Source organism: Bombyx mandarina, chromosome 15 (genome assembly GCF_030267445.1).
Source record: "Bombyx mandarina strain Sakado chromosome 15, ASM3026744v2".
Lineage (NCBI taxonomy): Eukaryota > Metazoa > Arthropoda > Insecta > Lepidoptera > Bombycidae > Bombyx > Bombyx mandarina.
Genome location: NC_143221.1, coordinates 73,910 through 100,178, shown reverse-complemented (window position 1 = coordinate 100,178; position 26,269 = coordinate 73,910). Strand labels below are relative to the sequence as shown.

The 26,269-nt window shown below is 44.9% G+C and overlaps 1 protein-coding gene across 4 annotated transcripts in view; it reads left to right on the top strand.

Annotated features, from left to right (window-relative positions):
• FMRFaR (FMRFamide receptor) overlaps window positions 1–26,269 on the top strand; it is a 123,172-nt gene that overhangs the window by 57,355 nt on the left and 39,548 nt on the right. For 3 of the 4 annotated variants that reach the window (XM_028183811.2, XM_089732738.1, XM_089732737.1), the window contains exon 2: window positions 21,013–21,118. The exons of the other annotated variant lie outside the window; for it this stretch is intronic. The gene's annotated coding sequence lies outside the window, so the exon portion shown is untranslated. The remainder of the gene's footprint in view (window positions 1–21,012; window positions 21,119–26,269) is intronic. 4 annotated transcript variants of the gene reach the window in all.

The window sequence follows — 26,269 nt, the reverse complement described above, 5'->3', positions numbered from 1 at the left end:
TCGAATTTGATTGAATTTTATTAATATAAAAGGTAGGGTTCACATGAGTATAGTCAGCACGGGAGTGAGATAATTTATTAGCGAAGTAACATTCCGCTGGTGTGGGGGGGGCTAGTACGCTAGAAGCAACCAGTTCCCCTTCCCTGATGAACCACTCATTCTGTTATCGCACGCCACTATAACGAAAGTGTAAAGTGTCGTTTTTGTGTTCGTCGTGCTAGGTCGGGTCGCCAGTCCGGCGCGACATCTGATGCGTTTGCATAATGTAAGTATGTGTATGAGCAGTTCAAGTAAATTGCAAGCTTCAATCTATGGGGGTTCGAGTACATGGGGTCGGCTACGATGTGCACGTCATGGGAATATACTATGTACAATATGTAACACATTCATTTAGATTAAGCACTATTTGAATGAACCATATTAAATCTAGTGTTTATTTCAATTTCAATTTAGGGCGTTTCGAAATTTTCCTACTTCGATTGACAATGACAATAAATGAGGTCGAGAGCCGGTGAACTTGTGGTTTGTCTTATCAAAATAGCGGACAGGTTATACAGTCAAATATATTAGTTTACATACAAAATGTTCCAAACGTACAAAGTGGTATATGCAATAATGACAGAACTAAGGAATAGGAGTTAGGGACACTAGAAAATAACAAGACGGGCCGACCCGTGGCAACTCGCGTGTCCGGGACCTCCGGGAGCGTGGGCGGACACGTCCGGGTCCGGCCTGGGGCTCGCACCATGGTTCGGTCTATTCTTGCAACAAGCGTCATGGGGTCCAGTGTCGACACATGCCTGAACGAAGGCGACGACTTTCTCGTTAAGGCCCTTGTCTCCGGTATAATATCTCTAGATAGAAGTTAATCATCCCCTCTACTTATAACCTGCAATCTTTAGGTTTACTTCTGATTAGTGTTCGATATTGTTTTTTTCTTAAAAGCTTTAATTAATAAAGCTAATAACGCGAGCCCGCCTGGGAGCCCGCACGGGAGCCCGCATGGGCAGGTACCATCGGCCGTGGGCTCGTTTACCCGTTTAAGCAATATAAAATGAATCCCGCCAGTAACTACGCGATTCTATGTCTTTGTCTTTATTCAGGGATGTGTTTATATGGGAGACATCGTACAAGTAGTTGGTACAAGTGAACAGGCGATGTATGCTAATCATACGTAGAGATCAGCAGTCTGTACTCCGTCGTAGAGGCACCAGTGTACATCTTACCCTGGGCGTTACAGGCACTCGTTGCAGACTCTCATCAGGGAGGGGCCCGCTCCGAGCCGCGACCCCCCTTCCCGACTCCTGCGGACGGCCATGTGCTTGCGCCGCAATACTCTACTCACGTGACTTATCATTTGAATTATGTTTTAAATCATTGTAATTGCCAGTACGCTGCTCATACCGCGACCTTCATCTCGTGTTGGTCTAGTTCGTATATGTATATTTTTATATCATTTATAAATTAGCCAGATGTTTCACGTCTGTGAAGCTGTGTTTTCGTTAACCAATTACTTTTGCCTGGTATCTAGACAGTTAAGATAGTGCAGCTACCGGCGCCGGGGCTCCCGGCCGGAGAGCGCGGGGCTGCGGCGCCGGCTGGTGAGCCCGACACGACACCGACTGTCGTTGAATATCGAATGTTTTTGACGTAAGAATAAAATTTTTACATTACGAAATCAGCGCTCGTCCACCCGGAGCGGACCGGGCGCTCTCTGGTAGGTGGAACGTACGTACAATATGTATTTTCTACTCATGTATATCGGTTTATCGTCGGGAATGAGATTGGGCGAAGTTAATACTTATTGAGGTTCGAGAGGGTCGAGAGAGTACCTCGTACCTTTATTGTGGAGTCCGCCGCCCTCCTTCGCAGCCTAAACGACCTTAACAGTGAACAAGAGAGCACAGAACAAGTCTTATACATACGTACTCCAATTTTATTGGCGCTCCCGCACAGTCGAGTCCTTTAATTGTCATCCAGTGTACGAATATAATATTGCCAACAACTGTTTTTTTTTTGTTTTTTATTTTACCTATGCTAATCGCCTTGAGAGGCTATTTCAACTTCACCCTAACGTGTGTAGGTGAGCTCACGGGGCTCAAACCGGAGTGTTGCTAACACTGACCCTAGCAAGAGCAGTGCTTCGCAGAATCTATCACCGGATCGAAAACGCGACCCACTGAGAAGATCCGGCGAGAAACTCAGTGGGCTGTGTCTATGGGTTAATTCGCTCGTCGAGCCCTTCGTCGCAAGCGACGGGTTCGACGAGGACGGTGACCGGTGCTTGTGGTGCCTAAAAGTACCGTTAATGGATCGGGAGGATCCGTAATGACGTGCTTTGGGCGACGTCGACTGTTTACCATTCGGTCTACAGGATCAGGTATGTAGTTTCCAGCGGCCACGACAAGAGGGTTCTCATGTCGTGCCGCCTTCTCGAAATGGCGCAATGATGCCGACTGTAGATACTTACTGACAGAGTCGAGCTCCAGGTCATCGTGGAGATCCACGTTCCTCAGGAACCCAGGAACCATGGTACTCCGGCGGCTATCCTGCAGAATCGGGATTGACCTCCCAAAGGTCTTACTACCGCTTAGCTCGTACTCTCAAATCGGATACGGTAGTAACTATGCCCCCCCTCGTAGGCCCCTCAGGCCGACTCGCGGCGTTCGATGATGACGAAAAAGCAGAGCTGCTGGCCGATACATTTCAAACCCAGTGCACGCCCAGCACTCAATCCGTGGACCCTGTTCATGTAGAATTAATAGACAGTGAGGTAGAACGCAGAGCCTCCTTGCCACCCTCGGATGCGTTACCACCCGTCACCCCGATGGAAGTTAAAGACTTGATCAAAGACCTACGTCCTCGCAAGGCTCCCGGTTCCGACGGTATATCCAACCGCGTTATTAAACTTCTACCCGTCCAACTCATCGTGATGTTGGCATCTATTTTCAATGCCGCTATGGCGAACTGTATCTTTCCCGCGGTGTGGAAAGAAGCGGACGTTATCGGTATACATAAGCCCGGTAAACAAAAAAATCATCCGACGAGCTACCGCCCGATTAGCCTCCTCATGTCAGGCAAACTGTATGAGCGTCTGCTCTACAAACGCCTCAGAGACTTCGTCTCATCCAAATGCATTCTCATCGATGAACAATTCGGATTCCGTACAAATCACTCATGCGTTCAACAGGTGCACCGCCTCACGGAGCACATTCTTGTGGGGCTTAATCGATCAAAACCGTTATACACGGGAGCTCTCTTCTTCGACGTCGCAAAAGCGTTCGACAAAGTCTGGCACAACGGTTTGATTTTCAAACTATTCAACATGGGCGTGCCGGATAGTCTCGTGCTCATCATACGGGACTTCTTGTCGAACCGCTTTTTTCGATATCGAGTCGAGGGGACCCGCTCCTCCCCACGACCTCTCACAGCTGGAGTCCCGCAAGGCTCTGTCCTCTCACCCCTCCTATTTAGCTTATTCGTTAACGATATTCCCCGGTCGCCGCCGACCCATTTAGCTTTATTCGCCGACGACACGACTGTTTACTATTCTAGTAGAAATAAGTCCCTAATCGCGAAGAAGCTTCAGAGCGCAGCCCTAGCCCTAGGACAGTGGTTCTGAAAATGGCGCATGGACATCAACCCAGCGAAAAGTACTGCGGTGCTATTGCAGAGGGGAAGCTCCACACGGATTTCCTCCCGGATTAGGAGGAGGAATCTCACACCCCCGATTACTCTCTTTAGACAACCCATACCCTAGGCCAGGAAGGTCAAGTACCTGGGCGTTACCCTGGATGCATCGATGACATTCCGCCCGCATATAAAATCAGTCCGTGACCGTGCCGCGTTTATTCTCGGTAGACTCTACCCCATGATCTGTAAGCGGAGTAAAATGTCCCTTCGGAACAAGGTGACACTTTACAAAACTTGCATAAGGCCCGCCATGACTTACGCGAGTGTGGTGTTCGCTCACGCGGCCCGCACATACATAGACATAGTTAGCCGTCGGAGCTCCGTGGTTCGTGAGGAACGTTGACCTACACGACGACCTGGGCCTCGAATCTATCCAGAAATACATGAAGTCAGCGTCGGAACGGTACTTCGATAAGGCTATGCGTCATGATAATCGCCTTATCGTTGCCGCCGCTGACTACTCCACGAATCCTGATCACGCAGGAGCCAGTCACCGTCGACGCCCTAGACACGTCCTTACGGATCCATCAGATCCAATAACCTTTGCATTAGACGCCTTCAACTCTAACACTAGGAGCAGGCTTAGGGACCCCGGTAACCGTACTCGTCGAACTCGACAAAGAGTTCGCCGTGCAACCTAACCCATGAATCGGCTCGCTGAGTTTCTCGCCGGATCTTCTCAGCGGGTCGCGATTCCGATCCGGTAGTAGATTCATTCGCGAAGCAGCTAATCGGGATTGACAACAACTTGTCGGTGTTGGCACCACACAGCTTGTATGTATGTAAACAAATAAACTTACTATTGCAAGTACAATATTAACCATTCAAGAAATAAATGCAAACATGATTTTGAAATAAGAATTTTCATCGAATTCATATTATTATATTTTGAAATGAACAGGCGTGCTTAAAAGGTTTCATTAATGTGAATTGGTGTACCTAGAAGGTTTTTCAAGATTTTAATTAAGATGAAACTTCAATTTTGAAGTAAAATTTCTTAGTATAGTGAAAATGAAGACAGCTATTTAGTTGAGAACCCAACGCGTCTATCTTACGACGTTACATCGAGGGACGGAGGGGGAGGGGCAGAGACGAATGATGTCTGTGACGCTGTCTCTTACTTTGAGTAATTAATTCCAGGGATGTAGCATGTGACATATTATTATGTAGATACGAAATGTTTTTAGATCTGACATTCATTGTGTGTTCGTTCATAAGTGTGTTGCGTGCAAGTACCCGTATGTATGTATGAATTGCCAAGCACGCCAAGCGCAGTAAACCTAGGCTCGATGTAGGGAAGGGTTCCCTTGTTCGCCTGAACCTGGTTCACCTTCGGACCAACTCGGTATTACGAGATGTTATTATAAATATAGGTCTTTACTAACGACATTCCGTTTAGTATAGATACAGAAAGTTAAAGAAATCTTTATTAATTATTTTTATTTTTATCAAGTAACCCACGTTTACTCAGCGGTAGATTGAGGATCGTTAGATTCCACTATCGCCTTTAATTGTTCGTTGTTGACTTTAGTTTTCGGGCGACCACAGGGGTTTGTTTTTAGTTCTAAATTTCCATGTCAACCCAACGTTCAACCCAATAACGAGTCATGTGTTTGTTTGTAGTGTTCACTCCGCACACGTCATTAATGTTGTGAGGTAGGCATACGTACGTAAATTATGGTTCAAACGGCCAGTATTGTGAAATGCAACATCATAGGTATATATATACCTGTACCTACCGTCATAAAACACGCAACTTCTTTAATTATACAATAATTGAAAGTCGGTAAATTATATTAAAAGTTACATGATGTAATGACACAAGGGGAAGAACTGTCCTTTGTGTTTTTAGTTACCTATCTAATAACTGTGTTTCCTAAATATTGACACAAAATAAGTACATGTGCACGTGCAAACACCACACAAAGTGAAGATAAAGTATATAAAAATAGGTAAAGCTCCGTAAGGTCTAAAACAGCAGAGACTCAAAGAGGGAAAACCAAATATTCAAACATGAGTAATAGCCCACTTTCGAACAAAATTGACATACGTGTTCCCGCACGTGACTCGGCCCGAAATAAGGACGTTCGGATAACATCTTCAGATTGTCTCGCAACGAACAGATTCCAAATGAAATATTATGTCTCTTTGTTATATATTTGGTGAGGTGAGGTGTGGCGGCGGCGGCGGCGGCGGCGGCGCGGTGCCACCAGTCGAATGTTAACGGTTTTCCATTTATATGTACTTTACGGGAGTCGGCTTTGGAGATATTTTGTTTGTTCAGAGTTCAGATGCTTATGAACGGAAAAATAATTCGATATTATGATATCGCGCTTGCTTATAGTCGGCTACGATTATAGGGCCCGATACGCCTTCAAGCTTGCCACAGATTCGTAGGTTAGCAGAGACTGGTGCACCCTCGGAGAGAATGGGGTGCCTTCGAAGAGCCCAACCTCAGCATTGGGTGGACACGGGTTGTAGAAGAAGGTACACCCTCGCTAAGGGTGCGTCCTCACGCGTCGCTCTGTATTGCATGTTTTTTTTTTGTTTTTTTTTTATTGCTTACATGTGTGGACGAGCTTACAGCCCACCTGATGTTAAATGGTTACTGGAGCCCATAGACATCTACAATGTACATCCGCCACCCATCTTGAGATATAAGTTCTAAGGTCTCAGTATAGTTACAACGGTTACCCCGCCCTTCAAACCGAAACGCATTACTGCTTCACGGCAGAAATAGGCTGGGTGGTGGTACCTACCCGTGCGGACTCACAAGAGCTCCTACCACCACTGATTACGCAAATTATAATTTTGCGGGTTTGATTTTTATTACACGATGTTATTCCTTCACCGTGGAAGTCAATCGTGAACATTTGTTGAGTACGTATTTCATTAGAAGAATTGGTACCCGCCGGCGGGATTCGAACACCGGTGCATCGCTTCAACACGAATGCACCGGACGTCTTATCCGTTAGGCCACGACGACTAAAACAGCAGTCCGGCTTCGACTGCTGTTCATAGACCACCACCACCACCACCACCCGCACCAGGACTACGGTCGTCGCTCGGTGGTATTGTGCGCGCGTCGTATGCAAGAGGCTGCTATATCGAGACTGAGCACGTACTACGTATGTATATTTTTAAGAACCACATTCAATCCACCTGAAGTGCTGCATCGACGCGTCGCAAGTACCAGGGCGACGTTATTTATTGACTATTTGTACAATTTGTACGAAATCTTGACATTATTATTTTATCTATTTAATCGTGACGTAAGTCAACACGGAAGTCACTAGTGCGGGAATTGAACGAATTTGATTCGGATAAACCAAAATAGCTGGTACAGAGTACACCGTCACGGAGCGTCACGGAGCGTCACGGAGCGTCACGGAGCGTCACGGAGCGTCACGGAGCGTCACGGAGTGTGGCCTTCGTGAAATTAGAACGGAATGAAATGACTTCGGAGAGCTTGATTATTTGCCAGGAAGGATATTAGTTATGATGATGATCCGCAACCCGAACGGCTATCGCTCTTTGGTTATACTTCCTTAGAATCTTGGAGTGCTAGAGAACACTGACTTGTGTTCATGCTTTATTTCATTTTGATGGATTTTAGGCATTTTTTTTCTCCCCTGTCATACAGCCGACACGCTACTGGTGACTGGTGGCCGTCGATGGACCCAACCATACTGCTGACCGCTCTGTCTCGGCCGGCTGGTCGTGTGAGCTTTGTGCACACAAGACACAGCTCTAGTGTGAACGAACAGTTCCCATGTGGCCTCATTGCGCCAGTCGTGCAACGTCAGTCGTCGTGCGTACCAACGGAGCCGACGTCGAAGGATGCATCGAGACCCGGAGGAGCAAGACCGCCTTTACGTAGTGTACAGGACAGCGGTGAGGGCCCTTTGCGTGGCCATCAGAATGGCAAAGGAAGCCGCCTGGAACGATCTACTCGCCTCGCTCGATCGCGATCCATGGGGGCGGCCCTACAGGCTGGCGCGCAATGCGCTTCGACCTTGGGCTCCCCCTACGACCAGCACACTGCCGCCCGAGACTTTGCACCGGGTGGTCGGGGGTCTATTTCCGGACTCATCCGGAACGGCTTTCGTCCCTCCTGTAATGGCAGCGGTGCAGGTCGCTGACGGCGGAGAGCTGGAAGGTGTGTCCCAGGCGGAATTCAAGGCGGTGGTGGCGAAGATGCGCTCGAAGCGCACAGCGCCCGGCCCTGACGGTCTGTCGAGCAGGGCATGGGCTCTGGCCCTAACTGAAGATGGTTTGGGACCTGCACTTCGAAGGCTTTTTAGCAAATGCCTCCGAGAGGGCAGGTTCCCGGAGCCGTGGCGTACGGGCCGGCTGGTACTCATCCCGAAGGACGGTCGCCCTAGAGATGAGCCCTCCGGGTATCGCCCGATAGTCGTGTTGGACGAGGCCGGTAAGCTCCTTGAGCGTATCGTTGCCGAGCGTCTTGTTCAGCACCTGGAGAATATTGGGCCGAATCTAGCGTCCAACCAATTTGGCTTCCGGAGAGGTCGGTCGACCGTGGACGCGGTCTTGCGCGTCCGTGACCTTACCGACCAGGCGTGCTCTGGGGGGGGCGTGCTATTGGCTGTGTCAATAGATATAGCCAACGCCTTCAACACGATCCCCTGGAGTACGATCATGGAGTCATTACGATTTCACCGCGTGCCCACCGGTCTCCGCAATCTGATCGAAAATTATCTCTCAGGGCGGGCTGTAATCTTCCCCGAGCGGAGTGGGTGGGGACGGAAAACAGTGTCGCGGGGAGTTCCACAGGGGTCGGTACTGGGTCCGCTCCTGTGGGATATAGGCTTCGACTGGGTCCTCCGTGGGGCTAACCTGCGTGGCGTCGAAGTGGTTTGCTACGCTGACGACACGCTGGTGACGGCCCGCGGAGACGACTACCGGTCAGCAGCCATCCTGGCTGTAGCAGGTGTAGCGACTGTGGTGAGTCGAATAAAGAGACTCGGCCTCGAGGTGGCCCTTCATAAATCCGAAGCAGTGTGCTTCCACTCGGCTCGGGAGGGGCCGCCTCAAGGCGCGAATCTCGTAGTCGGGGGTGTCACCATTGCTGTCCAGCCGAAGCTCAAGTATTTGGGCCTTGTGTTGGACAGCAAATGGAGATTCGACCACCATTTCAAAATGCTGGTTCCAAGGCTGATGGGGACGGCGGGTGCATTGACCCGTCTTCTTCCCAACACCGGTGGATGCAGCGCCGGTATCCGGCGACTGTACCTGGGGGTGGTGCGCAGTATGGCCCTGTACGGTGCTCCCGTGTGGTCGCCCGCACTTACCGCGCGAAACGTGGCTCTGCTGCTCAGAGCTCAGCGGGCGCTCGCGGTGAGGGTCATCAGGGGGTACCGTAACATTTCTCAGGATGTGGCCTGTGCCCTCGCCGGATCCTTACCGTGGGACCTCGAGGCCGAAATCTTGGCTGCGACATACCGACGGAGAACACAGTCCTCGACTCGGGAACGGACACCCGGCCCGTCGGTTGTGGATCGATGGAGGCGTGCTGCGCGTGGTCTGGCGTATGCCAAATGGAGAGAACGCTTGCTGGAGGAGCTCGGCCGAACTTCGGCCACTCGTCAGCGCACGCTCGAGGCACTGGTGCCTGTGCTGGAGGCATGGTCGGACCGGCGACACGGTGAGCTCTCCTTTCGCCTCACCCAGGTCCTTTCGGGGCATGGATGCTTCGGGAGGTATCTGTGGAGAGTCTGCGGAAGGGAGCCACATCCGGGCTGCCACCAGTGCGGGCACCCGAACGATGACGCCCAGCACGCGCTAGAAGCGTGCCCACGGTGGGAGCACCCACGGCGAAACCTCGTCGCGGTGTTGGGGCAGGACCTCTCTTTGAGGGCTATCGTCGCCCGTATGGTAGAGGACCGGAGTTCGTGGGAGGCCATGGCTGGGTTCTCTGACTTGGTCATGGCGCTTCGTGAGGCTGAGGAGCGCGAAAGGGAATGGGATCCCTCTTCGGCTCCTCAGCGCAGAAGGCGGGGTGGACGGCGCGTGCGAGAGGCCGCCGCTCAGCCCTCGTAGGGACTATGGAGTGCCGGGTGCGGGGGCGCCCGGCACTCGACTGTTTGTCCGGTGGTGAAGCGGTGCAAGGTGGCTCCTGTGCGCTGCTCACGGTGTGTCTCCCGAGACGAGGTTCTACGGGATTTTCCCGGGGATGAAATCCCGTCTTAACATCAGTACGGGTACCGCCTAAGGCGAGACTTTCGGCGCGCATCGCGGTACCGTAAGTTTCGTGTAGTCGGTGTGGTGGAGCTCGATGGGGTTTAGTCGGTAGTCGTTCTGCGGGGCAAGTGCTTCGCGCGCCTTTTTCAAGGCGTAGTCTCCTGTGAGAAATTGGGGGAGGTGAAGGACCTCGGTCCTTCTCTTCTCCCCTTCTTCCTCTCAGGAGGCGCCGGAGTCCGACATAACCCGGTCCGTTACCCCCCTCGACCGGGTATCCGTAAATGGATTCCCCAGCGTTAAAAAAAAAAAAAAAAAAAAAGGGTACTGCCATAGAAACGAATGCAGAATGGCTCGCGGCTCGTGGTTCAAGTTCTGCATAAACTAGATCGCCCTGCCGTTTATTCGAAGCGGGCTCGAGAGGGATTGTCTGTAGTGCGGTCCCAGCGTCCCAGTGTCGCCTGAATGTGTGGCTCTGTGACGTCATCGCGAGATCAGTCAAATGTGTTTGTTTCCAAACATTTACCGCACTCCAATAAGTATAAGACTAGGTATTTGAACAAGGCAGTGAGTGTTTCTTGTTATTTTACTTTTTTACGCGACAGAATATTTTATTATGTTGGGGGAAAAATTCTTATTCTCATTTTTGAATAGAATAATAAAGATTTATGATTGATTATAGCAACATACAAAATCTGCATCTTCTCTTTGCGTGTCAAACACGTGCGCGTGCATGCCACAGAAATCATCAATCAATCAGAAGTCATCAAAGTATACCAGCCAACTCCCAACCGCTTCCCGTGTTACCTAGCATTTGTCTCCTTTTGCTTGAGGGTGACTAGGGACCAGGACTAAGGAGGTCAAGATCCAAATTTATTTAGAGAGGCAGGGAATTCAGCGAATCCACTGACGTTCGCCTTGAGATATTACAACATGTACATACAGGGACTCTTATCTTTTGAAACGGAAGTCATGAATACTGCGGCAGGAAGAAGCGGGACGGCGGTAGCTCCCCGAGGGAACCCACAGTGTCAGTAGTTAGAGCTGAAACAGACCTCTAATAATATATCAATAAGTGCACGGTCATCACATTTTGAACTTTCAAGAAGTGTGAATAATATTATTATGAAAAGGTCACAATGATAACGAGGCGACATCCTGAGAGTGCTTACTGTCGTATAGTTGTAGCGCCGCGGCGACGCAGCAGCCAAGCTACGCCGTAGACGAGCGACTACAACTGCCTCGAGAATTGACTTGACGAGGATAATTCAATTGTTATAAACTTTAACGTTTCAGCTTTTCAATTCAAAGCTTAATCACATAGTTCGAAGTATATTATATGAAGCATTCTGGGGATTGTGGAATCAGGATTTAACAATAGAGTGAAGTGACGTCAGCGCGTGTGACAAACGAACATCGACGCCTTTGATTAAATTGAATTAAAACGTTTTAGGGAAATAAAACGGACACCAATATAATAAAATCTAGCCCGACTGTGCGTCCGGAAATTATAATAATAATACACAAATAGTTTGAGAACTATATGCACATCCATCATTTGTACATTATACGTATATTGGAACAGTTGTTACGCTCAAGACAGATGCTTTATTATAGATTTATGTATTATATATACTTTAAAATAATAAATTTTGCAACTAAATAAAAACAGATTAATCTCTCGGTGAAACCCGGACAATTGGAGGTGTGAGCGGCTGTCAAAACAATATGTCATTGCCAAATATGACGCTTCTGTCATCGTTAATACGGATAAATAGTGTTCGCGCTTCTATCATTACATCCATTGTAGTTTGGATTACATTATCATACACTCAAATTATGCCTATAGTGTACAACAATAACTGAAATTAGAAACATACAATTTTACGAAAAGGTATTAAAATTAAACAATAAAATATACTAATACAAAATCTAAAACATCCCACAAAAAATCAAAAAGCAAAAATGCAATGTATATCGCAAGTGAAAAATAAAAGCTATCAATTTTAACGTAACCACGGCAGGTTCTCATCAAAAAGGCATTCCAGATCCTGCAGACCGAATGGTAAACAGTCGACGTCGCCCTAAGCACGTCATATCGAATCCTACCGATTCATTAACGGTGCTTTTAGGTACCGCAAGCACCGGTCGCCGTTCTCATAGAACCCGTCGCTTGCACGAAGGTTTCGGCGAGCAAATTAACCCACAGACACAGCCTACTTAGTTTCTCGTCGAATCTTCTCAGTGGGTCGTGTTTCCGATCCGGTGGTAGATTCTGCGCAGCACTGCTCTTGCTAGGGTTAGTGTTAGCAACGCCCCCAGGTTTGAAACCCGTGAGCTCATCTACTTGTTAGGTTACGCTAACATAGCCTATCAAGGCTACCAACTTAGATAGGAAAAAAATAATCAAAAAGGACTAAAGAAACTTGTTTCATGTTTAAAAGTTTGTCGTGAAGTTTGCGGATTTGACGGGGGAAAACTCGTAAAATACGTCTGTTTAGTTCTGTTATTTTTCTTTAAATAACTGATTGTATTCTACTAATTGTCGTTCACTAGGTAAAGCTGTGAGTATATTTATAAAATATTGTGTTTCGTTGAGCGCGCGGTAACCTCAGATACTTCACCCGCCGGAAACGAACCAGATATTTATTTACACAAATAATTGGGGTCAGAGAGCTCCTAACATTTTATACGATACGATATAATGTTCCGAGTTAAAAGAATATTGTTTTAGGTCCGATGTTAGTGATAGGGCGGCCGTTGATGGCGCGGTGGTTGAGCGCAGGGTCGCCGCCCCGCTCCAGGCACGCGCGTCGAGATAACGTTTAGCCGCTGACAAAACTGCAATACTGTTCTACAACCGGCCTCGACGTAACATTTGACACGGCCAATAATAGTCTGAAAGTTCGCGCAGAAACGATGTAGATGCTCTGGAGAGTTCGGCCTTTCTGCAAGTTGACTCTTCCTGCGGCGCTCGAGTATCAGAGACTCGACTCTATAGCTACAAGGGTACAGCGGCGACCAGCTCTAGCTTCGCTCTAGGAAAAGACAATCGACTGTTTTGCACTTGCAGTGAGACGTATTTTAAGCCCGTCTGAATAGTTATCACTCTCTGACGTATTTATGTCGCGAAATGACGTGGTCTGCATACTAGATTAGTAGACTTGGATATCCATTTAATACGGTAATGAGTACTCACTGAGTCTCGGCTGGCGGTTGTGATGTCCGTGGGCTCCGGTAACAATTTATACAGAGCGCTAATAGTACGGAGTACTGCTCATTTGTACTCCGCACCAGTAAAATATCCTCAATCAGTAAAAAAAAAAATTCAAAATTACTGCGATATCTGGTACATTCCGAAAGGCTAATCAGAAACATTTATATTCAAATCCTGTCATCAGCCGTCGATCTTAAAATGATAAAGGATTTCCGTGAAGCTAACGCTTTTAAAACGATGTCCTATTGAGCGCCGCGTCACGTAAATTCACAACTGGCGCTAAATTACGAAATCGAAACTACAAAGTGTGAACGGGCAGGCAGGGCAGGCAGGGCAGGCACTAGCGGACCTCCGACGTGACCCCGCGCGCGCCCTGTGCCCCGACACCACCAGCGACCGGCCCAGTGCTTGCTGCGCTCTGTTTCTGTTTCAACTCGGCAGGATTTCAAAATAAAACAACATTGTGTCTCAACAATGTTTCTCGACGAAGAATCGTATCAGAAATTTGTAACTTATCCTTATTTCTTCTGTCGATATCATATTGCAATTCGATGCGTCGCCGTCACTCTAACCATATTTAATATCTGAAAGTATGTTTGAGCATTAGCATTGCTAAAACTAAATATCAATCCTGATGAAACTTTGTCTTTTTATAACTTAATTATGGTTAAAAACAGTAGTAAGATCCTCGTTAAATGTCTTGAGAGCTTGCTTTAGTATCGCTGCCGCCCATCTTTAGTGATTACCACGTGGTCAACGTCATTCGATTATGCTCATGTTTTTAGAAGATCTGAAAACACATTGGGGTGCAGACAGCCCCGGATCTGCAACCATCATGGGATGCCACTACGCACCAGGCACCAATTAGGACACAGACGCTTCACACAAGATCTCACTTATCATCGGCACGAGGACGCGAATGTTTTAGAGCCCCATTAACTGAACCAGAAGTCTAAGTCTACTTTATACCCCAGACCCGACTGAGAGTATCTATTGAACTGAACATGACGGCGCCTCAGTTCGCGAGACATACTAAGTTTTTAACGGTATTATCCTCTGGCTTACAGAGATTCCGAGATCAAGCTTACGGAGTCGTAAACTTTTTGGAGTTTACTCCTTTAGAATCGATTTACATATATAGGCCCGGGGTATGAAAATTATGGGGACCAAAATCGTACTAGCATGTCACACGAAATGCGTTATGCGCATTTCGTGTGACATGCTAGTACATGCGCCGGCAGTCCGCCACAAAGCCTCGTACTGATCGCGCGTTTCTCTCATTATTGTATTTTCATATATTTGTTAGTCGTTTGTTTTGTGTCTCGTTAATTTGTTAATAATCTGTAGTGTATCGTGTTGTCGTAATATAGAACTATTTCTCGTATTGTTTCGTTTAATTTTTTATATCCAGTAAACTCCAGTCGTGCGTCGGAGCGGACACACACACTTTTTTTTTTTATTTCGTTTCCTTGATGGAGCTTTTAGTGAAATGTGTATCTCTTGGAAAATGTACATTTATTTGACTTTTATTTTGGTTGTCACAAACGCGGTGGAGTAGCGTGTATTACTGTGCACTGTAAGTCATCCGTCCGCGGGTACATTGGCCTGGTTGTGTTCTCATCGTATTTTGTTAACTCAGGGGTCGTTTTTGGTGGGTTAGTAAGGAAATCTATATATAACTATATAAATATTATAAGTTTATAACAAAGCAATATATAGAATAATACAAAAGAGTTAAGAGTAAATCTAATGTATGTTACTAGTAGCTACATAGTGACGACGCGGCCGCACGCTAGTTCGAGCGCGAGCTGCGCGCGCACACGCACCGGGGGTGTGGGGGGCGCGTGGGGGGCGGCGCGCGGGACCGGCTCGTGAGCGAGCGCAGGCAGCTCGGTGCCGCCCAGCCCGTGCAACTCTGCCGGGAGCTCCTCTCACCGCATCCACACAATCAAAACGGAAAACACTCTAATAAATGTATCGACAAGGCCGTCCCAAAAAAAACTTAAAGCTATATTCAAGCATCCGAGCTAATACATTTTTAGTCATTTAAGCATTGTGCCTCTTTTCCGAACGGAATTTCCCGCAGCTCCGAAGTCGAGATTAACATAAACAAAGATGTAGATAAACAGGGATATACCAATAATTTAGTGCGAGTGGTAGGAGGCGCGCAGAGCACACAATAAATAGAGCGCTATCTAGTCTGCGCCAGCAACCAGTCCGCAAATGCAATTTCAACTATTCTCTAATCTTTTGTAATCATTGCTTACGCATCATGGCAAGCCCTCGCACAGTCAGCGGCATAAATTGTTACTGCCATTGAAAAGAAATGAATTAAAGCAATTAAGAAAAAAAGAAGGAATTGTCAAACATATCAAAACTGTGTGCTTATTCAACTATCGAACGAAGCTTCGATAGCGCTTTTTATTATAAGTCGAGACATGGTATTCCGTGATTTGTCGTGTCTGTGAGAGTTTGTTTGTCTCTCGTTTGAGTACTTCAAATCAAATTAATAAAAATAAACTAAAGTTCAATTTTCAATAATCATTCGTCATTTCATTGATTCAATAATCTCTGGTAACTCCTTATTATTCCATATCACGGAGTGTTTGCTACAAATATTTGTACTTAAAACGATAGGAGCTTAAAGCTCGAACTTGAGCTTAAAATATACGTTTTAATGTTGAGAAGGATGTTTTGTTCGACACAGCTTACACATTTCGGGTCAGGCGTACTTGAGTTGTGCTCCGTGTTGTATTTATCAAAACATTAAATGAATTGATTGAAAGAGTTCGTTTTCATTGAATCAGATGGATTCAAATAAACTTCCTTGGTTTATTTATCAGTTGGTTGCTTTTCAACATTTTACATTTTCTTTAAACTATAGCTTTTATGTCGCTACAAATGGACGATTGCGCACCGTATTTTATAATACATATTTGTTTTTTTTTAGATGGGTGGACGAGCTCACAGCCCACCTGGTGTTAAGTGGTTACTGGAGCCCATAGACACCCACAACGTAAATGCGCCAGCCACCTTGAGATATAAGTTGTAAGGTCTCAGTATAGTTACAACGTCTGCCCCACCCTTCAAACCGAAACGCATTACTGCTTCACGGCAGAAATATACAGGGTGGTGGTACCTACCCGCGCGGACTCACAAGAGGTCCTACCGTCAGTAATTACGCAAATTATAATTTCTTTATTAATATTACAAATATATCTGATGATATATCTGAGCTATGCCAGTGTTTTTTTTCTTACCAAGGACTATATATACTTTTTGATCCCTCCTCGTATATCAAATTTTAGAGTACTAATAAAACATATATACCAAAATACTCATATCCCGTTGACAATTTACTAAGCTAGATCATATAGGTATGGGGTGTGATAATTCTATAAAAGATAATTGATGTTGAAGTGTTCTGTGATAAAATTTACTTCAATGAAAAACTTTTTTGTCAAAGATCAATTTTAGTAGCCATCCAAATGTATTGTCGCATCCAGGCCTCAAGTGAAATCGATTCTCTAGGAGTCAATTTCATAAACAGGGCGAACCAAGTATCGAAATAACAGTACAAATAATTGGTCCTTTAACATAAAACAAATTATCAACACAACTCCTATTAGATACAACGGGCGACGTTTCCGTCATAAAATATGGAACCAATGGTAACACGTGCTCACAATATATCTTCGAACCTTAATCTGTATACGAAGGGTTCGCTGTGCAAGCTGTGTCAGCAGAGGACGTTCCACTTCCTCCATTCTATACAGACATAATGAAAACGTCCACGACAACAATTTTGGTACTGATGATTATAGTTCTCAATCGGAAAGGTCCCAGGTTCGAAACTCAACATGTACCACTATAAGCATATTTATTAAATAGGGTATTTCAATGAGAGCTTTCATTTTGAAATTCAAATTAAATAGCTACTCTAATTTCAAACCTCAAACCAGAAAATACTTTTTACCCTGGTGATCCTGGTAAGGATATTAAGCCAAACTAAATTATGTATAATATCCTTAACACGGGTGTTTGCAATTCAATTGGACGCCTGAAGTTAATGAGAAAGACGTTAAAATATTCAAACAGATATAAAGGTAGATAGATAGATAGATAGATAGATGCAGGTCAAGCTAACAGAGCGTGTTACGTGTATTACGTGATATCTAACTCTGAACGTATTTTACATTAAGATGTGTCATAAGAATATCACACATTAAGCTTCTTGTTTTGGTCATTTTTGCACCTAATGAAAAATTCCTGACATGCACTTCCAATGATGCTCATTTTGGGGAGTGTTCGACTTTCCGAGGGATGATTATTAAAATAAACTTGGATTAGAAAAACTTGTATATTAAAGTAAAAAATCAATAATCTAGGATACCATGTCACTTATGACAAGGGTATCATGACAACGGATTTGCGTATTACAGCGCTCTCTAGTGACGGTTTTAGGAGTTGGAAGAAACAGGGTGAACATTCCGCCCACCATGAACTACAAAAGTTCATAGCCAACAATGAGGCCATCAAATTTTACATGTACAATTAACATCTCCATGAAACCGTAACATTTTAACCTAATAGTAATCAATAAAGAACTGCTCAACATGAACTAAATATAAACTTACACATTAAAGAAACCATAATAACGACAAAGTTCAGTCAAGGGTTGCTTTTAAACAGTTCGTACTTACTTACAACTAAACAATAACAAAATACTTAATAGCTGATGCATCCAAAGATACATTTAAGTTACATACATTACATGAAATATCTACAGTTATTCAGGTAAGTAATGTTAAAAAGCGATAGGCAAAATGCAAAGTTTGGAGACTGGTCTTACAATTTTAGATTTCTTACATTTGATAGTACCCTTGTGACATTATCTGGAAGTCAGTATGCTCTGGTACGACCTTGACCATTCGATACATCTTAACTATGTCCGCTGCGAAACATATAGGATAAGTACGCCATTTCATAATTATGTGTCGTAACTCTGGTTGAAGCCTTGGACCTACCAATAAATCATTGTTCAATGACTTGCCGCTGGTACCCTTACACGAAGCGTCGAAAACAACGCCGACCTTCGTTGTACTTTTGTCCTCGCGAACAACCAACTGCATGATGAGGTAGATAAACGCATCCTGGCTTAGCAGCTTCTTGTTTGTCATTAATTACTTCTATATGATTCATAGCCAGGTGGCTACATTTATTACCTTGGATTATTCTTGCTTCAAGAATGGATTATTTTCAAGTTTCTTCTTGAGCAAGTGGATTGTTGTCGCGAAAAGGAAGACCTACAACATAACGACCCAAACTGTCCCTAGTTGTAGTGGATTCAAAGTATCTTTCACAGGATTCTTCTTCCTTGGATAAAAGTGGATGATGCTAGTCAGTTTCAATCTCCCAGAACTGACGCAGCAAATCATTGATTGAGTTGTCATGGGTATGTGCGCTAATAATGTAAGGAGTATCCCCACTAACTTAAACTCGTCCCGACAGGATCCATCCCAGCTGTGTATTTTGAGCTGTCAAGGTTCCAGGTGGATTTCTCAATATGCCTTCTGACAAAACCTGACCATACACATCAGCGCCCAGTAGAAGATCTATATTGCTTGGTGTACCATATCCTGGATCAGCCATCTGCAATTGCAACAATACCGGCCAATCCTGAAATTGAATTTGCTGTGAAGGAAGAGTGGATGTTAGGCAGTTTAAAACATAGGCTTGAACGGGATAGCTAAAAGAGTTATATGTGGACTGTACTTTAAATTGAACCATATGTTTTACTGAAATACTAGATTTTTCTCCTCCTAAACCAGATATGGTACTTAGAACTGGCAACCTTCAAAGCTGCAAAAGTTGAACTGCGTGTTCACTAATAAACGAGGCTTGAGAGCCCTGATCCAACAATGCCCTAAGTGTGTGATACATACCCTTGTTGGATACATAAACTAATGCGCTAGCTAACATTACTTGACTACTTGATCTCATTTCACTGTTAGAAAAATGGCTGACAACACGCTCCACGTGATCCGCTGCCTGCGGTTCTTGTGCTGGCTCCCGCTGTTGATTAGTGGGCTGACTAGGACCCGCCAGGGTCGGATTGTGAGTGCCGCCTTCCTGGTGCAGCAGCGAGTGATGACGTTGGCCACAGCACCGACAAGCCGTGCGTCGTTTGCACTGTGTTACCGAATGGTTAGCTCCGAAGCAATTGAAACACAGTTTTCTCTTCTGGATGAAGTCCCGGCGATTCCCGATGGCTTCTTGTACAAATTTCTTGCATTGATCAAGCAAGTGATGTCCCGAACAGAATGGGCAGGATACAGACGTCGTCACGCTGAACACCTTCGGTTTATCCGCTGCATCTTTGCCTCTAAACTCTCTTCTTTGGTTTGGTTCTAAAAACTCGAGTGCTCGATATCTTGATTCCAGGAATGATTGGAACTCGCTTAGTGTAGGCAATCGATCAGCCTGTTCGCTTAGTTTTTGTTCCCATTGTTTCTGGGATTCATTATCCAATTTTATTGTGATGAGATATATAATCAGGATGTCCCATGTCGATACAGGTATACCAAGGTTAGATAAAGCGTGCAAGCAATCATTTGTCGTATCGAGTATTTGTTTAACACCGTTGGATGACTCTGAAGATAAAGCCCTTTGGCCCACCAGCCTGGCCAGAATGCTGTTCGCGATGTAACGTTTGTTATTGTACCTTTTGTTTAATAGCTATATTCGTTATTTTCGCATCCCAATATAACATTCTGGTGATTTTCTTCACACTAACCAGTGTTGTTCCAATAATTGCAATCTCGTTTCGATATATTCCCTTGTTATTCTAGACGCAGGTGACTTTTTGAAATTAACCTGTGCCTTAAATATCTTATTTTGAACATCGGTTTGCAATTTAATATAACTTTCCGGGCCCATTCTTCACATTCACTAGTACTTAGCAACGAAATAGTTTCGTGTTAATTACGGTTTGTAACGTTCTTTTGCACTTAAAATTGTTGTTTATCATTAGTTGTTTTCTTATCTGGCTCGTATTGGACCATATTCGACTTTCCGAGGGATGATTATTAAAATAAACTTGGATTAGAAAAACTTGTATATTAAAGTAAAAAATCAATAATCTAGGATACCATGTCACTTATGACAAGGGTATCATGACAACGGATTTGCGTATTACAGCGCTCTCTAGTGACGGTTTTAGGAGTTGGAAGAAACAGGGTGAACAGGGAGTACATAAACATAGTATACATAGCATGGTTGTGTGCAAGCCGCAGGACACAATCAGTCTGTCTACTGACTACTCTTACGACGAGACGTAGTTTGTTAAGAAATATTTGTGCGTTTCTAAGGAGGTCGCCATTTGCATAAACTCCGCACCCTCTCTACCCCCCGCCGCGAGCCAGCCAGTTGTTTGTTTAGTTTCTGTATAGCAGTTTATCTTAAAAATTATGACTCCCTTGATAATTCAGTTACTAGATAAGTTCAGATAAAGTTTGGACTATAGCTTGTTTATAGAACGGTTGATGGCCCTGTTGTCGTAAGCTGATGTTCCGGAGCGACTTGAATCATCGTATCCCTAATCTTTACTGCGTATCAAGTTTTATGGAGGAAGCTTTCTTTACTCACAAGTAGGTTTGTGTCACTAGGAACTACTAATCATCCAGGTCTGTGATAGCCATATTCAATTACACTTACAATTTATTTTTGCGTTTTAAAGTGTCATTCATTATATTCTAATTACGACTCGCGAAAATCTGTGGAATTTTATTAAAATCGGAAATAAAAACTTAAGTTTAGTGTTCTGCAGGGCCGCGTTGGACAGAAGAGCGCGTCTCAATAGTCGATTGTCCTGGTCACTACATTCTCTGTATTGCTTGTTTCAGATACAACACTGGTGCTCTCATACTTTGTTCAGCCGCGTCTACTGCCGCTCGATCCGGCCGAATACTTCAGCTGACTCCAGCGCGCCTCTCCCGACATACCCAATAGGTACACCCGTCATTATTTAGCAAAAGATCTGTGCTGGCTCCAAACGTTCCAGGTCATCTGGCTACACTATTTGTGTTACGTGTTAAGTCATTTGCTTGCTTCTCGACCGTAGACCGTCTGCGTGGACTGCTCTGTAGATCGTGTGGGCGGAGACTTGTACTCAGAAGTGAGATGACAGGTGGTGGCAGCCTTTAATCAAACTGTTTCCATAACAAAGTTCATTAAGATCGCTACGTTGGCCTAGGCGTGAAAATGTAACAAACAGACAGCTGCTTTCGTATATATTATATTAGAATCGTTGACTTTTATTACGAACTTCATATTCTTGCTATTAATTTTCAAATGCTCTGATTATCTGATAAGTATGACGCACGCAATTTAGCAGTTTAAGATTTCCCTCAAACGAGATCAATTACAAAATAATGAAGTAAGATCAAAGAGGCGACTGAGATGCTGTGGCGGAGACGATGAATATAATAAACTGCTTTTGTGAATTACTTTGTGAAAATTTAAGATGAAATTAAACGAGAGTATCAAGCGCTCGTGAGTGCTTCCCCGAGTCTGCTCTGTCACCGACAGCCTCGTCAGCGGAGCAATTCAATATATCATGATGTAAGATGAGCGCATTTTGCATTTATTTTAGTCCTCTGTCGCTAATTCGAGTTTCGGTCGACACGACTCTTAGACAATACAACCCTCACTTCTAATAGTCACTCATGGACATCAACAAAATATGTAAAAGAATTTGTGGCTTACTACTACATTATGGTCTGTCTACTACGGACAGGATACCAGAACATAGCAGTAATGGCTTCACCGGGTCAACCAACAGAACGACTTCAACAAGCGTCTCTCAACACACTCTTCTGATAGATATTAATAATTATGTTCCCACAACATGACAATTCGACACGATATTCAGGAGTAACATTCTCTACTTCAAAGTAATGACGCTGTAAGATAATATAAAGTATTTCTTCTAAACTATACGAAACTAAAAATAGGCCTCATTTGGAAAATCACAGTCCTCATCAAAATGGCCACCGTCATTTGCCGCACTCGACCTAAATACTGTAAATTATTTTATTATACGCTGCGAATGCTGTGTGCCATCCGTCGGCGACTTGCGGACCAGCAGCTTGTATGAGAACTGATTAAATTTGATTATTTTCAAATTATACGAATAAAAAATAACAGGGTCGAGTCACACACGCTCAGTGGTCCCGAACTAGGGCTCACTGTACTCACTCTACTCACTGACCACTTCCATAAAGCGGCACGACACGAGAACCCTCTCATCGTGGCCGCCGGTAACTACATTCCCGATCCAGCGGACACAATGGAAAGCAATCGACGTCGCCCCAAAACACGAAGGGCTGGACGAGTAAATTAACCCTCAGACACAGTCCACTGATTTTCTCGTCGGATCTTCTCAGTGGGTCGCGTTTCCAATCCGGTGGTAGATTCTGCGAAGTACAGCTCTTGCTACGGTTCGTGTTAGCAACGTCATCAGGTTTGAGCCCCGCGAGCTCACCTACTAGTTAAGGCGACGCTGATATAGCCTCTCAAGGCTATCAGCTTAGGTAGGAAAAACAAAACCTCACTGTACTCACCGGTGCCATGACCGGGGACAGATGTCCATACTTATACACGTTTTAATATACGTGATACATATTTTGATGTAGCCAGACAAAGAACACCAACCAACGAACTACTTTATCATATGAACAAGTTGATTTGCTTGCTGTGTTCGCAGTACGCACCGAACCTACGACCCTCCGCCTAGCAGCCAGGAGCGCTAAGTGCTGTGTCACTGAGCCAGTCGGGATAAACATATCTCAATCAGTATGGCTTAATAGATGCAGGATTTCTTGTTGACTAAATCAAAACTTGAATTGTTGTTGTTGTTTGTTCGTACCTGAACTATGTCTTGCCGGGCGGAGGGTGGTCGCTCCTCCTCGCGCGGACCCTGCTTCAGTTCTACTGGTCTCGTGATGACTTCTTCTTTGTCTCCATCTTTGAACACGCGAATGCTTCTACTCAGTTCTCGTGTTACATTCCGGCGAGACGGACACACGCCGGGTGGAGTGAGTCAGTTAAACTACGAAATTAAAACAGTATTTCTAGTCTGTCATTGTTACTGTTTTAGTCACGATCACTATCAGCTTATTCTGAAATCTTATTCAAGTTATCGAATATATTATTGGCACTTATCGCACCCGCTCACTCACATACCTACACCTACAGTATACACACACCTACACATTACACAAGATTTCCGTTACAACTATTTCCAATCATTTCGTTTTCTTACCGTGTACTTTTACACTACGCGGAGTAGTCAACGTATGTATGTAAGTATATATGTATGTACATATGTGAGAACCGTCTCAACTTCCGAATTAAGTAACTATTCATTAGTAATGTTTTAACTAAAATATTTGTAGGCGAACAATTGTCACCTAGAAACGATAATAAAAAATGAGTAATGATAGTAGTTAGCTTCGTCCAGACTCAGATCCAATATCGAAGTAAGTAGCTATTTAGATTTTTCCAGAAGGTCGTTTTTGGGAGAAATTTGAATATTTGATAGGTTTTCATGAATAATTATCGGCAATAAACTGGGGAAGGTATACTTTACTAACTAATCACGCACGAGTGCTTAGATTAATAATTGTACTCATTTTGTTTTGCTATATCAGGTAGACTGGCATACCACTCATCTGATGGTTAATGGTCATCGTCGCTCACGGACGCCAGTAGGTAATGCCATAGGCAAACCGCTGCCTGAGCGCTGACGTCATGAGCATTGAGCATCCATGGTCCGTCCGACGATGAAGTGTATGTACTAAACAGTTACGTGAGGTCGAAACGCGAACGTGACCCCGCTCTCCTTGAACAAAGGCCACTCGTAGTTCTAGTACAGCTTCCGCGAGCCTATCTGTACAACACTGTATTACTTAACTTAACTTAACATCAGGTGGGTCATGAACTCGCCTACCGGTCGCTACTCATAGAATAGATGTAGATAATCCGGTTGATAATGAAACTACTAATAATAATTGATAGCTCTGAATATTCAAGAGCGTTTCAGTTGCATCTCAATGCAAGCTCGACTAAAGTGCGTCGTTATTAAGGTCCCGCGGCCCGCTCGCAGCCCGCCCGCAGCCCGCCCGCAGCCCGCTCGCGGCCCGGGTATCCGCGGAACGTTCGAAAGCTGTAGAGTAAGCTCTAGCGGCCCGGCCCGCGGAGGAGGTCGCCAGTGATTTCCCTCGGGACTCGCGCAGGCTCCACTTTTCTTAAATGTAAGCTGCTCTTATATCTGAATCATTAGTACATTATACTCGTATAGGTTCCTTTTTAATTACAAAATGATCGAGCAGCTACGTTTCCGGCTCATGAGATTGAATGTTGTCTCGTCTCCCGCGTGCTATGAAACATTACAACACTATACAATGAACAAAACGAACGTGCGGGAGAAGCGGGTGCAGTCCCTCGTGTCGGCGCAGCAGCTGACCGTCGAGCTGGTTGAGCTAATCGACCTAATAACTGGGGCAGTGCTTTGTGCTTGTCGCACCGGACACACGTCGGCAGCGGTAGCGGGTTATCGTAGAACGCCGTAATGGATAACTTTACATTCATACGAGTATACAAGTTCCAAACAACAACACTCGGACCATCGGTCTATATATACATATATATTGTCTACTATATAGTACAACTATCGAGCAACTACACTCGTTCAGTGGAAGATCTTCCCTCTGTCGTATTCTATTATTATTATATTAGATTTATTGTATATTATAATTTATTATTCGTATTCTATTACTCGCCCATATCGCGAGGTGTGTTGCGACTGCACCCTCCGCGCCCTCCGAATGAGATATTCCCGCCCGGGCCGAACATGAATTAACTACTCAAAATTTAATGTCAAACTGTCTCGTTAACAACTCGCAACTTTTCTTACTTTAAACTCTCTAAGAGCGTCGCTTTGCGGGCAATTAATGTGAGATTCAGTTGTTTCCATTAAAGCTGTAAACTGTTTGAATAGTAGGTAGTAGAGTTCGTGTAATGGTTAAACAGAGTTCATTTAATGTTCCCTCGCGACTTCTCATTCCTTTCCTAGCGTTTCCTATTTGTGTAGGAAATGTTTAATCAGAATGATATACAATAAAAAAAATTACATATTTTTAGACATTCGTGCGCATCCCGGAGTGTATAGCGCTGCATGTCGCCGCGCCGGGGCAGAGCGCTACTACAGCATCATCTTTTCTTAACGCTCTAACGATACTTCTAGAGCACGGGAGTTTAAAATAGTGTACTGCAAGTAATGCACCTGCACATTATACATATGAAGTACTCGTGTAGTGTAGTGTAGTGTACATTGGTGTTGATTTGAAGGTCAAAAAGGTCGTATAAGTGATTGAGCGAGGAGGCCGGAGTGAGTGCCCATAAAGCGGCGCCTTGTCACTTATTCTTCACCTTTATTGAGGGTCGCATCCATCCGAAACACATTCTCTGCTTTTATAGCTGTTATTTACCTACACTGGGCTTACTCAATATACAAGAGCTTTACGCTGATTTGTGGCCGTGGACCACACACCCGCATGCACTGCGTTTGTATATCATTAATCGATTTATTCCGCTTGTGGTTCCGGTGTGGTAGCAATTATACAATCGAGCCATATTCAATTGATGTAAAATTTTGAAATGTATTTGCAGAATACGCAACGGGCTGGTACATGAGTGACGCCATCTGCCCATATCAAGCTAAAGATTCTTGACACCTCATACGTCCATCTGGTACTCGCTCTGTTCGGCCTGAATCATATTAACACAAGTGGATGAGTTCCCTAACGTGTTTACATATTAAACTATTCCTAATACTAATTGTTTTTTGTCTGCGAAGGAGTGGTCTGGTGCGCAGTCGGTCCTGGGCTGGTTCCATTGCGTGCGCTCGGTAATGGGGTCTGGGGCTACAGATTTATTGGCGTGTTGATTGCTGCGACCGATGACCCTTCACTTAATTTATGAATCAAATTATTCGCACATTTACGTGCCGCAGGGCCTACCGCCTCGCTCTGTCATTGGGCAAGGGTCATCCGGTTAAACTCGACCTGTCGCTGCTGCGTACTGGTATCTTTACAAAAG